This window comes from Heloderma suspectum, chromosome 1, assembly GCF_057233095.1.
Source record: "Heloderma suspectum isolate Gila_16-S chromosome 1, 16-S_ref, whole genome shotgun sequence".
Classification (NCBI taxonomy): Eukaryota; Metazoa; Chordata; class Lepidosauria; order Squamata; family Helodermatidae; genus Heloderma; species Heloderma suspectum.
In genome coordinates, this window is record NC_139458.1 from 184168304 (window position 1) to 184183057 (window position 14754).

Sequence of the window (14754 nt, forward strand, 5' to 3'; positions counted from 1 at the left end):
GGAGCAAAAGTTCAGGGTTTATGGGGGCTGCACACAGGTTGATGGAGCATGAGGCTTGGTCGTGTAACTGCGTGATGGATTTGAGCTGGGAAATCAGAGAATCAGAGAGGTGGCAGATCGAGCTACACTGACCTGTGACCTGAGTTGTGTTTTGTGTGGGGTGTTTTTGGCTGGAAAACCAGGTCAGGCATTGGCAGAAATAAAAGTGCCCAGATAGGATGGAGTAACAGTGGTAATAACCTCTACTACAGACATGGTTTACAACCCTGATGCTTAAACTGCACTTTTTTTTTCAGAATGTGGGGGGGATGCAAGTAGGTGGGCTGCAAAGCTGATTGTAGAAACAGACTTGGGGAAGGGTTGGTTAACATTTTCCCTTCAGGCTATTTTTATTATCAAAATCCACCCATCCACCGCTATTTTTCCCTCCATGGGTGGGAAAGCAATCAATTATCCCCCCTTCCCCTTCCCCCAGCAGTGCTGCTGCTTCTAATGTCACAGATCCCATCCAGCTGCATTTCCCTAAGAAAACCAGCATATCAGAAGACTAGACTACACTGGAGGGTTGTCATATACTACTGTCTCTCAGCCATTGCCACATCCCACAAGCAATATGGGTATAACAATACTGGGCTACTTTGTAGGGCTGACATAACCCATGCTGCCTCAGCTATAGTGCCACCCCACCCCACTTTCATGTGGGTATAATAATGGTGGACTTCATGTATATTGGCAGGCATTTTTTTAATATTTACAAACTTAGGAAAAAATGTGTGTTTTGCATGAAAAGATCTGATTTCAAACAAGCATGAATTCCTGCCTTTGCTGCTACATTTTGTTTTGGAGTGGATACTCTGCTTCCCAATCACAGCTGCACTCAAATTCTAGATTTTCAGCTGTTTTCTATGGTCAGCAATCCATCAGAGAAGGGTATACCCCCCCTTCCAAGGAGGAGGAGGAAGATTCAAAATGAACCAGAATATTTCTTTTGCAGACAATGAGTGTGTCATTTAAACTTCTACGGTCCCCTAAATGTCAATCATAGCTTCACTCATAGACTTCATAGACTTCACTCATTGGCTAAAAGCACTGAAAGGCAGGTATAGGCCCATTTCTCACAAAATGATTGAGCAGAATAGCTTCTGCAGGTTTTTTCTCCTATCCCTGGTTCCACAAAGACTAGAGATTTGTTTTTATTTTCTTTCTTTTTTAAAAAAACGAAATCTGAGCATCTAAGCCACCTAATGGTGCAAACAGGGACTGGGTGCCATGGCTAAAATCTGGATAACACCCTGCTAACAAGGCAATATAGCAACCCTAGGAAATGACCTGCTTTAGGCGGAATTATGAGTGGGGATAGATTAAGGCACAAACTGGTGCCTGAATGGTGATTCTCTTGTCTGGATCCTTCAAGGGAGAGGGGGGCTGGGAAAGATCTCCAGAGCAACTTGCAGTGCAGATGATGTCCATGTAAACATCATACCTATGGCTGTGCATGGACCCTCCAATCTGACTTGGAGGCTGCTTCAGGGATTCTGAGGTGAGCCAAATTCAGCTTGGGCTGATTTGGGGGGCCCCCAACCTGCCTAAGCCTACAAAAAAGCCAAAGTGGGATTCGGACATCAAAATCCCACTTTGCCCCCACCACAACATGCCGCCCAGCCCCCAGCTTCTTACCTGGGCCCTCAGGCTTTTTTTGTGGGGGCACTGCTGCTGCCAGGGGAGCCACCGCTGGGGCTGCTGGGTGAGCCAGACCTGGCACCAGCTCCTAAGCCCTCTGGATGTGTGCCAGTAGCTGTCTCGTTGTTCCGAGGGATGCAGGGAGCCATTTTTAAAATGGTGACTCCCTGTATTTCCAGAAATACAGGGAGTTGCCATTTTAAAAATGGCTCTCCCCCCCCCCACCCCCGGAACAACAAGAGGCTGCAGGCATGCATCCATAGTACCCAGGTAAGGAGCTGGGGGCTGGGCAGTGGCAATGGCAGCAATGTGGTGACTGGGCTTCCAGGTCATGCTGAAGCACACCGAAGCACGTCAGAGCAACCAGATTCATGTCAGGCCACTTTGTGCCCCTTCTGCCTCACCTTGGAGGTGGCCTGAAGCAGGTTTGCAGCAACTCAGACCAAATCTGCTTTCCAATTCTCTTGGTTGTTTTTACAATAACATGCAGTTGTATAGCCTAATTGTGGGGCAATGCAGTGGCATCATATTGTCCCAGACCAGTAGTAATAACTTCCATTTGTTTTGAAGTATTAACTGTCCACTTCTGAGGATATGTATGACGTCCATCCTGTTTAAAGGGACAGGAAGTGAGCATTGCAACTCCAAATTTTATCAAAGGAACCTCTCTCATTCCGGACAATAAGTATGACTGTTCAGGATTATTCAAAAGAGTATCCCTTTGTGTTCACATGCGGATTGCTTCCAAATAAGTGTATTTAGAGTTGGTGAACATAGCAGTCTTTAGATTAAACTGGATTAGATTTAATCTTTAATAAAAAAAATTTCATAACAGTTTGTTCTAAGCTAGCCTGGCCTTCTCCTATCTCTGCTGGCTAGAACACATGTGGTAAGGTATTCATAAAGTGTCCTTCTTAAAGGGCAGCTTACTTTTCCAACAGGATAAATGCTGGGCTAAATCAAATGAGATTCTGTATTCCTCTCACTATGGGTAGGGAGAATCTAAATTTTCTACATATAAGGCCTAGTTCATGTCCTTACCATGCAATCCTGTAATGTCTACTCAGAAGTAGGCCCCACTGAGTTCAACAGCTCTTACAGGCATGTGTATATAGGATTATAACCTTACTGGGCCAGCAATCCTTTTCACATGCCAGTAGAGCAGGTACATCTAACGTAACATGTGACCCGGGTGATCTACGTAAACACCCAAGTTGATTCTTCCTTCTAAAGCGGGGGGGGGGGTGATTGTGACACCAGACTTATCTGTGTACAGCCCTCTGAGTATAGCACCCACCTTGCACTGCACACTGTGAGCTGAGGGCATGCTCCCACCTCACACAAAAAGGGTCAGCCGCCTAGTAAGTATAATTACTAGACCTAAGCTTGGAATTTTAAAAAAAATAATAATTTTTTACCTACTGCATGAAGACTGCGTGTGTTAAAAGATGCACATTTCCTCCACTTGACAGGACTTCAGCCTAAACAATTTCTATTGTACAAATCACTGAAAGTTTGCGTGGAGTTTTAGATACCACTCACTTGCATTTGTTTTGTGGGACTGGTTGTATCCTTCACCCCCACCTTAAATGTAATGAATGTCATGTTATTATGACCTGCATCTAAGTGATTGGGAAGAAATGTCACTTTGCAAGCATAAACACCATTGCACACATGATTACAAGCCCCAAGTACTCCCTGAAAAGCTTTTCCATATTTTTTCCCATTGCACAATAGTCTAAAACTTTAAGCAATACTCTAAATCTTCTCTGAAGGAGATAAAATGAGGCAGCTCATCCATACCAGAAATGAGACACATGGATCACTTGCCTAAATCCCCATCAATTTCAGCAAAGAAGGGTGACTGAAAGAAAGAGAATTCTAAAGTAAAGCAAAACCAGCAAGTGCAATGCAGCTGTTAGCATAAAAAGTTGAAGTCAGAAAGATCAGGGAAGAGGCATCCATACTGTGACGACCTTGAAAGTATTCAATAACAGGTTAATAGAAAAAGACTGTAGCAACTCTCCCTTGCGGAGTTTTGTGTAAAGTGGGGGAAAATGTGATTGTCTTTGCTGCAATATCAAAAATATGCTAAAATGAAATCCAAGGAGCTGTGGAAGAGCAGCAGTGCTGAAGCAGTCAGAATGAATAGGCAAATTGTGAATGTGGAAATATCTTTTACACTCTGGGGAGAATAGATTGCATTATGGATTAGAGCCAAGCTAGAGGTTAGTCTGGGAATGGGCTGCCGCCAAAAACGGCAGTCCCAGCTTGATTTCTCTCCCAACTCCCTGTAAAATTTAGATGGACTTACCTGACAGGACCTGGACGTTGAAACACCAGTAAAACTGAGGAAGAAAATAATTCTTCCCACAATGCTTAAGCAAGATACGGGGATGGCTTTGTAAGGGAAGGGAGGATCAGTGGTCCGTCACAAATTAGGAACATAGGGAGCTGTTTCATACATGCTGAGCATACTGAATCAGACCATTGGGCCATCTAGCCCGGTATTGTTGACACTGACTGGCAGCAACGGCTCACCAGGATTTCAGGCAGGGGTTTCTCCAGCCCTGCCTGGAGATGCCGGGGATTAAACCTGGGACCATCTGCATGCCAAGCAGCTGTTCTACCACTGAACCACATCCCTTCATGGAGGATGTGCCTCTCAGTAGCTATTAGCCCTTGTGGTTACATGGAACCTCCATGTTCAGGAATAACAGCCATTGAATACCATTGGGTGGGCTGGGGGCAAACCAAGGGACAGAACTGCTGTCGTCATACTCTGCTTCATATCCCTGCTTGTGGACTTTCTGGAAGAATCTGGCAGGCTGCTCTTGTAAGGAAAGATGGCAGAATAAACAGACCCAGCAGGACTCTTTTACTGTTTTTCAGAAAATATTTTTTCAGTGAATTCCCGTTTCAACCTAGGAACGCTCAAGAATCCCCTGAGACATTTCACTAGTTTCATTGAAAATGTTTTGACTTCCTTTGAAATTCCTCATGAGAGACCACCCACATCACAACATTCCCGTTGAGTTTTGTTTTAAGCAAAATATCAGTGGCAATTCTATTTGCACGTCTTACAGAATATCTGCAAAATAATCCATATACAGTATGGAGGCTGCCACGAGGGTGTGGAATTTGAGCTTAAACCACAAACACATACTAAAATGGATACCTCTGAATTCCAGAGTTGCCTGTGATCCACTAAACTCTGCTGAGACTGAGCTGGAGGAAAAGTGCTGCTTTGTGCCCTTGCTACAGCACTGTGACTAAAAGATACATTAAACCTTTCAACATTTGCTCTGACTCATAAGACAGTGTCTCTCTTAAGTAGAAAAGTCAATCTGGTGGAAGAGAGATAAAAATCTAAACTCTTCTGTAAAAATGCCATCCTGGGACAGTTTCATTTTGGGCTTTGTCAGGTCCATATTTAACTCACAATAGTCTCTGCTTCAGAAGGGATAGCCTGAAAAAAGAAGCAAAAGAGCCCAAAAAACAGAGCAGTCTACTTTTTACTAGTGGTCATTTCAAGGGTTAATAAATCATCACTTCTTCCCTGGAGATACCATTGTCATTTGTTAAGTATATCATATCTGATGTGGCCAATGACACATCATTACATAAAAGGCAATATTAGTGTTTTGTCACTAGCATCATCCTGTCGCTGCATCTAGGGAAGCTAGAAAACAGGTTATTTTGGGGTTGGATTTGTAGGGGCAGGGGGAGAGCATTCATACAACCACTTCCCGTGTCCTTCTCTCAAACCCCAACCGCGTGCTGATTTGACTATCCATCAGCTGCCACCTCAAAAGGGTCAAACAAATTCCACTAAGTGTCAGTTTATGTGATCATTTATAGCAGGAAATTATGGAAGGTGGGCCATAGAACCATAAATATAGCTTCACCGCAGGAGACAGGAAGAAGTCAGCACCAGGTGACTTTTTCCTGTCACAATTGTGGGTACAAATTAGGGCTGCAAAATTGAATCGTCTTTCACTGATTACTCAGTGGGAGGGGGGCACTTTCAGTTGGTGAAGCTGTAAATTCATTTCAAAATAATTTTTCAGTCAAAATAGAATGGGTTCGATCCAGACAAAGTCATACTTTGAGTAGAACTACTGAAATCTGTAGGACTTAAGTTAGTTGTGACTAATTTACATTCCATTGATTTTTAATGGGTTTTCTCTATATATGACTAAATCTGGATCCAACCCAATGTTGCAATTAAGGTTTCATTCTCCAATACATTTTCTTATAACTGTATCCTCAATCACATTATGTCACATAGTTGCTTATTTTTGATACTATGGCAATTCAAATATTTACAGTCAAGGCTTCAGTTCCAGCATGGAGGATAATTACCAGAATTACTTCTGCAAGATTTGGATCTGCTGTAAATTCTTATGTAAATTCTGGTGTGTTAGGCTTTTTTTAAAAAAAGATAGCCTCTCTTTCTTACAAGGGATGTTCACTTTTGTTTAGTAAACCATCTGGTTCTCAAAATGGTACACATATTAAGGAATTGGGGCAGGGACATTAACATTTATTTAAACATCATCAATTGATTAATTGGCTAAGAGGCAATAATCAGTTAAACATTCTTTAATCAGTTCATAGCCCTAGTACAAAAAAACCAAACCATGTAGATGCTACATGAAATTGTGAGCCCATCTGGGTCAGGGCTCTCTCTGTATTCTTGAAAGGGAAATTTTCTAAATGAGAGAAAATGTTCTGTTGCCTTCCTTTCATATATAGTGCCAAAGCCCACCGACCCCCAGCAGGGGAGGCTGGTGGCTCTAATTTCAGTGGGGCAGAAATTCTATTCTGGGTTTTAGTTACAACCAGCTAGAGGTCTAAAGAAGCTATCCAGGGTGCTGAATCCTATCCCCCAAATGGGTCCAGCACCTTGGATACCTTCAGCAGGCCTCCCCTGCCCCCCGCCCTTGTAATTATGTGATGAGCTATTGCTCCATAATCCTCCAGGATTAGCCCATGGGGCAGGAAGGCCTGCTGAAGCCTCAGAGATCCGCAGCACCTAAGGGTCTGCATCCAAGATAGTAGAAATTCATAGAAGGTCTTAGCCCCGGCCATCTGGAGATGGGCTTGGGCTGGATTGTTTTGAAGAAAGGCTAGTTTCAGGGTGGGGAGGCAGGTTCCATCACACTTATCTAGAGTGATATTTAAGAAAAATCCTGTCTTGCTAGAGATCAACCCTATCTGGCCCCACACAAAGCACTTCCTCTAGGATCTCAGCTATAAATATTTATAGTCAAGGCCTCTGTTCCAACATGGAGGGTAATTACCAGAATTACTTATGTAAGCTTTGGGTCACAGGAGTTAACTTCCAACTGGTAAGTGCAATTGCAAGCATATTAAATTACTTCTGTGAATAACACACAACAAACAAATGCCGAGTATAAGACAGGCCAAAAGAAAAACAAAACCATAAAATGACTAACTATAGAAATCTAAATCAAACATTTTGTACATGCAACAGGCTTGTGGTTACAAGTTGAACTTATGTCTGAAAATTAAATCTACACTGATTAGTTGATGAAGAATTATTTGTGGAGGACTTTAAAAACAAACAGAATTTCAAGAAGTTAATGAAAGACCCTGTAACGTATGACTTTCTACCTCCCTTGCCCTTGGGAGACTGGGAAATTTGTGGCTTGAGGTGCCATCTTTTTAGTGGCTCTGCTCCTATGTCTTTAACAGCAGCCTGGCATAAGAAATATAGCAGATTAAGCTTTTTCTGGTGTGTGGATAAAGAAATGAGGAAAACCTTCACCTGCTTTCTCTGTGCCATGCTGCTGTTCAAGGCACAGGGGAAAAAAGTGCCAGCCATTTTTATGAATACAATTTTATTATTGAAATATTTACGAATCACCTCCAAGGGCTTCCAAGGCTATATACAACTTTATTCGTGAGTAAGTGCAATTTTGACAGGATATTTACCACATGCAATACTAGGAGAGAATCGCTTCAGCTCCCAGTTCCATGTTGCTTACGCAGCTTGAGGCTTGAGAATATTGCCAGTTGTTTTCCCTTTGGCTGGCCCGTTCAGTGTAGATTTTTCCTTTTGGCCCCTTCTGTATATTTTGTGTCTGATGACACCTCTCCAATCAGGGGGTGTTTGTGTCTAAACTGGTGCAGCCCTTTGGGGTGAGCATGCTGTGAAACATTAATGGTGAAATTGGTTTGGACAGCTAAGAAAATAGTAAATGTACAAGGTACAGCTGGATATTATAGATCCTGTTTTTATTTTGTGAGTCTCGTGCAGCCTAGGGTGAAGCAGCAAGATCAGGGGAAAGCATTCCCATCTGCGTGCTCTTAAGAATTGTGTGTTTAGAATTCTCTTGCTTTGTTTTCCACCTCCCTTTTTCCTTGCTGAGGCAAGGCTATAATTCATCAGCATGGTGCAAAACAATCCAAATTGCGCCTTTGTAAGTGAGGTTGCTGAGGGGAAATATTTCAGTCCCCATTGGGCAAGGGCATTTAGGTACTTGGAGAAGAGGAAATGAAGAGCCATTCGATAAACCCCTGGTAGTTACATTGGCTGTCTGCATGAAAAAAGAAGAAGCCACACAAAGCCTACTCAGAAGCAAAGCCTGGAGTTTTCCGGCATTTTTCTTTCTTCAGAAGCAAGGAGCCCTTCCATCCATGCACACCCAAACCTCGGAAGCATTTTTTAATGCAACATATGGTTAAGCCAGCAAAGAAGATGCCAATAAATAAATAAATGTTGCAATGAAATGATTTACTGTCAAGCTCACTGGTGCCTTATGTTTCTCTGACATAATAAGTACACACGGGCATTGAAGATGCGACCGGAAACTATCAGGAAAATAGTAAATGCCCAGATGAGGAAAATGCTCTTACTTGGACTGCAAGCCACATCAGAATAAAACCACGTTCTAGTGAAAAGTCAGGTGCCTCTGACTTATAAATATGTTAGGCCTTCAGGGGCCCTGCAAGGCTACAATAAAGAATGGCCCACTGCCATCAGAAACGAAGACATTTAACCTTCCGATGGGTTCATTATATACCATTATATACCATTATATACCATTATATACCAGTCCTGGAGAAGCACTTCAAAGACGTGGCACATTTCGGTATCAATCCACTGTTTTTGAACATTTATTCTTCTTGCTTCTGCCCCACTTAGGTCTACACAGCTGGAACACTGTCTAAACCACCTGGTTTTACAAGCAGAGTTCCAGCAATGTCAAATTATGAAGTCCAGGAGCATTTCCTATAACCAGCAAGAGAAAGATGGCTAAAATGGGTTTTCTGTATTATGTGTAGGATGTAGGGTAGTATCAAGACTTGAGGATTGTGTTGGTACCATCCATGAAATGTTAGAATAGAACCACATATGTGGCTCCTGCCCAGCTCAGGATCAAGGAGGCCCTACTGCCGGGCTCTGACAATGCTTCAATCCTGCCTGTCCCTACTTCCCAGAAACTTAATGAGGTGCCCAGCTCATTAAGAGCTACCAGGACTAGAACTGGGAACCCTCAGTTGTATGCACCTGCCCCATGAGGTGAGCCACCAAAGCTAGGGTAGCCAGGTCTCCTGCTCTAGAAAGGACAGCCCTTTATTTTGGACATCTGGCAGAGGACAGTTGTCTATTTGATGGGCAGTCCAGTCCAAATCTGGTTTAAAGATAAAGAACTATCAGAAGTGAGAGCCTTAAGGGGGCCTTGAAGTTGACCATCAATGGTTAGCACAGGGGCAACAAACCGAGCAGGCACACTGGTCATCTAGTCAGTCTTCTCCACTATGGTAAGATGTCTTGTATTTCTATTTAGAACAGATATTATTCCTAAATTTGCACCTAAACATAGAAATTTGCACAGGCAAATGTTATGCAGGTTGGTGTCTTCTCTTTTGGCAATGTATTTCCTCTTTTTTGGTGATGGGGCATAAGTGGTCACCCTAACCAAAGCTTTGGTTTGGGGCATCTTCAAGGGCAGCAAAGTATTCTCAGGATCTGGACTAGCCCCATCCACACAGCCTGGCCATTGGGCCCTCCTAGTTAAGAACGGAGGCATTCTTGTTTGGGCTGATAGTTTGCTTGAGCAACAGTGGTCTTCCAGGGCCTGGCATGGTTCTGCATGACTCCTAGCTCAGGCCCTCAGCTCTAACTCCCTGGCACTACTCCTGGATCCCAACTGACTGCCTAGGGCTCACCCCAGAGGCCTCTCTTTTATCCTTTGATTATTCCCTTGATTATTACCCTCCAAGTCCTAAAGGCATTTACACAATTTTAGCAAGAATAAATCACGAGCCTTTTACCAGTGGCCTCCTCTGTACAGCTTATCCTCAAAACATAAAAGTACCAGCAATAATACCTCAACCCCAATGTTACCTGGCCCTGTTGTGCCTCCCTCCCAGCCACCTGTTTGCTACTGAAGTACATGAATAGATCCTGTCGATTCATGGGGCTATGATAATATAGACAAAGCCCATGCATTTTGTATGCATGTAGGCTCTTCCACATCTTCACCCAAGTGCATTTACAGGGCGGAGTCTGGCCAGCATCTGCAGTCCTGCTCTCTTCTGTATGCATGTCCAGTTAATCAGACATAAGGGGCCACAGAAGGCCAGTGTAGCTGTCATATTACCAAACATTGACATCAAACTTTCATGTGCAATATTGCATTGAAGCCAAGTAAGGTAGGGGAAGGGGTGGGTTTCATTCCCTTCCCCTGCATGCTCCATTTTGTGTAAAGACTAGACTCCCCACCCCTGCCATTTATATACGAATAGGGCAAATATGTGTTCAACATACATACAATTGCCCCAGAGGTCTAATTTGACTGTAAGATAAATTCTATTGTTTTCTACGGGTCTCAGTCACAAATATTTTGTGTTGGCTTGTGCCTTTTATGTTTTGTTATTGAGGCATTTTTGAGAATTCCAGAACCTGAAGCTGTAACTCTGGCTACATAGAACCAGGCAGTCACAGAACATCTTCCTATGAAAAAGGAGTTACAGTTTCAAGTTGTTTCAGGAGCAGGATCCAACATGGCACAACTGCAGTAGGAAAGAAAGCTCTTCAACCCCTCTCCCTGTGAACTCTTTCTATCCTAGTGTATATTCTTTGTGTACCATAATTTTGACCTTGGATAGAATGATCCAGCTTCCAAAAAACCTGGCTATGATTAGTCTGCCCATGGCTGGCTCTTTCCTGAAAAGTTGTGTGACTTCATCACTGCTGTGGGAAAGTCATCACTGCTGTGGGAGAGGGAACTAGGTTATATTCTCAACAGTATTATTGACAGCAATTGTCAGATTATCCAGTGAAAGCCTTTAAAAAGAAATTACATGCAAAATTATAAATAAAATGAAAATATTAATCATGATTAAGGAATATCACAGATTTATGCAAGCTGAGAGCTAAATGTTCTTTCCCCTAGTTAAGCCAGTTCAGACTTGGATTAATTTTTTTTAACAAAAATTAATTTTCTCCTCTGATAGTATAAATGTTCCTTGAAACAGATGGCCTGTTATTTGGAGTGGGGAGGTTCTAACAGGAAAAAATGTGCAGTATCTCAGCCACCCACTGATTCACAGTGATACAGAATAAAATGAACAAATGTTCATTCTGTAAACCACTCAGCTGGCCTGGATAAAAAATTATCTTAACTCATTGTAATCATATACAGATGGATCCAGGAGTAAGTAAGTGGGACTTACTTTTTAACAGACAAGCGTAGGATTGTTCTGGAAGTCATTCTATGGACTTATTCTCACATATCTTTGTCTCAAATGATGAGCAATGCAGGAGACCAATGCAGGACATATAAGCTACATGGATGAAAGATACCAACCCACCCCCCACCCCCTGCATAACTGGTAACTTAAGCTGAGAGGTTGGGGTGTGGAGTGGAGTGGAGTTAGTTTAATGCATTTCTGTGAATTTCTATACAAAATGACATGATCCAGGTCTGTCAAACAACTATGTGGATCATAACTTACGCTGCAGTCCTATGAAGACTTACCTGGGAGTAAGCCCTGTTGACCTTTGTGCAGTTAGCTACTGGACGTTGTGACAGTTCTCAGCAGTTTAAAGATACTGGAACAGGCTTTTTAATAATAAAAATAAACAGTTGAATATGTGTTTTGAAAAAAAGACACATGTAAACATATATTAGAACAGATATTTAAATACATATTTTGAGAAGATTTATACAAAACAAAACACCACAGATTAACACGGAAACAGATTAGAATGGATTGAGGGATAAAAATATGCAAAAGTAGCACAGACTGGAAATAGACAGATTGGCCTATCCTTGGCTTCCCATACTCTTGCTTTGAGTCTGCAGTATACAACCAGAACTGTAGGATATGTCTTTAGAAAATGCAAAGTACCTTTCTCAATCCCCAAGACAAAAGAGAAAACCAGCTTTCCATCTTGCATAGCCCCAGTGCTCGCATAATAATCCCTAGAAACTTCATGGGTTGATTCAGCAGCACAGACAGAAGCCATTTCTACAGGGCTTTTACAGTGTGCTCATGATTTGCCATTCATATTTTTTTGTGGGTCCTTTACACAACGTTATCAACCTCCAGGGCCCCTCCAGGGCCTTATGGCCATTATAGAAGCATTATTCTCAACGCAGAAATGCAACAAGAGATTGTATCGTGCTTTGAAGCATGATAAATTTCCAGTGAATTTCTGGAATCCCACTATATCACACTGCCATCTAGTGGCTGTATAATGAAACATATAGAACTTCCCCAGAAAAAAAACCACCTGGAAAAGAACTAGGTATAAAGGAGGTGATCTTAATCTGACAAAGAATCCAGAAGCAGAAGCCTCAGTAAGGTTGCAGAATTTTAGCCTCATGTGGAGAAGCCCAGAATCATATAGATTTTAGAGATCACATGAGCCATTAGTAGCACATCCATGGCCACATTTACCAGAAGATATGGACTGAAACATGTGTTATGGGATGCTTCCATGCATTTACCAGGAAGTTACAAGTTTTTGTACATTGCTTAGGGCAAAGCTAGATATTACACGCAAACACATATGTTTAAACCCTTCTAATGAAAAGCAGCTTTGTGAAGGAGTGGTTCTCAGCAGAGAAGTGCCAAAGGGGAGGACATGTTTAACCTTTTCCTCATCTGTCTATTCCACAACTTTCCCCCAAACTGCTTCCCCTCCACCACAAAGTTCCAGATATATGCATAATCTCTGAGGGGGTTAAAGTAGCTTGGAAGGGGAAGTTCCAGAAGAAACACAGAAGGCTGAAAAAGGATTAAGTACTCTTTCCAAACTTCTCTGCTGAAAATTGCCTTCTCCTGAAGTTGCTTTTCACTTAGAGAAGCATCTATCAGGTTTTAAATGCACAAATTTGCATGTAACATTTAGTCTGTCCTAAGATAACAGCTGAGGATGCATGCTAGAGCTGACATTGAGATGCATTTTAAAAACAGGTGTCTTATGTCTGGATGTCCTCCACCCCTCCCTGCCCCTTAAATGCACTCTTAAAAGAAACTTTAAATGTTCACTCACACTGCAGTGCATAGAATCCTTGGTGTTAAAGTTGCCTACAGAGATGTCATTTGCTGGTAATGATCTTTCCAGACAAGCAAATGGCTGCCAGAATTGATTCGGCACAATGGAATCATTATTACTTTATTACCTCAGGTGGGGGTTCTCTCTCTTCAGAAGAGATTTTCTGTTACACTTTTTATGTTACACACACACACTAATATATATTTATTTTACACTAATTGGAGTACTTTTGTGTCATCATGTAAATCGCATCTCAAGATGGGCCATGGCACAGAGCCGCAGACAGGATCTAGGGGTCAGTGGATAAAAAGACTTCATAGGATCAGGGCAAGATTCAAAGCAAGGTTCAAAAGCCTGATCCGAAGAAGGAAAATAAGAGTTTATGAATATTTATTGTGGCTCCTTCTTAAAGACCTCATAGTAACTGTCAAACATTTCTCCACCACCATTTTTTTAAATTAAGTAAAGGAATTTGCATTTGTATCTTTGGCATGCATAGCTCATATATAGGCTGGCCAACTGCAGAAGTGGCCAGGGCTTCTGCACCTTTAATAGTTTTGCAGAAGAGGGAATTTCACAACATGTTGCTTATTTGAAAACCTACATCTGCTAAAATTCCCTCTCCTATACAACCACTAAAGGTGTAGGAGTCCTGGCCATTTTGTATCTGGGCACCTTATTCATACATATACTAGGGATGTCGGAGAAATCCGTTTAGGGGTGAAGCTCAGTGAGTTTTCACTGGCTTGGCCTACTGGATACCAGCTCACTCATCTGCAAGGTGTCCTGACTCAGCATGTGACGAGTCGGGCCAGCTCGCAGATTTTTGGCTGTTTTTTTTAATTTGCACAGATCTTGATTTGTGTAGAATAGCAGCTGCAAATAGCACAATTTGTGCAAAATTGCAGGTGTAAATGGTCTAATTTTTACAAATTGAGCTATTTACAGCTGTGATTTTGCTCAAATTTATTTGCAATTTGCACAAATAAAAAACACTTAATTAAGGTCCCAGGTTTTGGGTACTAGCCCACAGCTTAGCTCACAAATGCAAACCAATCTGAGGGCACCACAGGGATCTCTCAGCCTCAAACAGGGCTGGATTTCCCCTCTACAGACAACCCTTTCATATATCCATTTAAGTGTCTGCAGTAATAAGCACTCAAGTTATATCTGCAGCACAGACTTTTAGCAGACATTCCCCCTTGCCTAGGAAAGCCTTGGAATTGAGGTTCCAGGGTGGGTTGGAAACAAAGATACATTCTGAAGTGTGGTGGACATGATTTGAACACACACATGAGCTATGTTCCAAGGTATTTGTTTTCATGACCAAGAACGTGGTTTGAAACTACTTCTACTACTTCCACTACATTGAATAGAATGTAGGTCTACCTTCACCCTAAGAGAATTCCAGCATTTTCACCAAACTAGAGTTCCCAGAAGCCCTGAGAGTTAAACTGATATGTGTCTGTAGTGTAGATACACAACAATTGTGTGTAAAACCAATGGGCTGGATCCAGATCTAGTCATGCTTG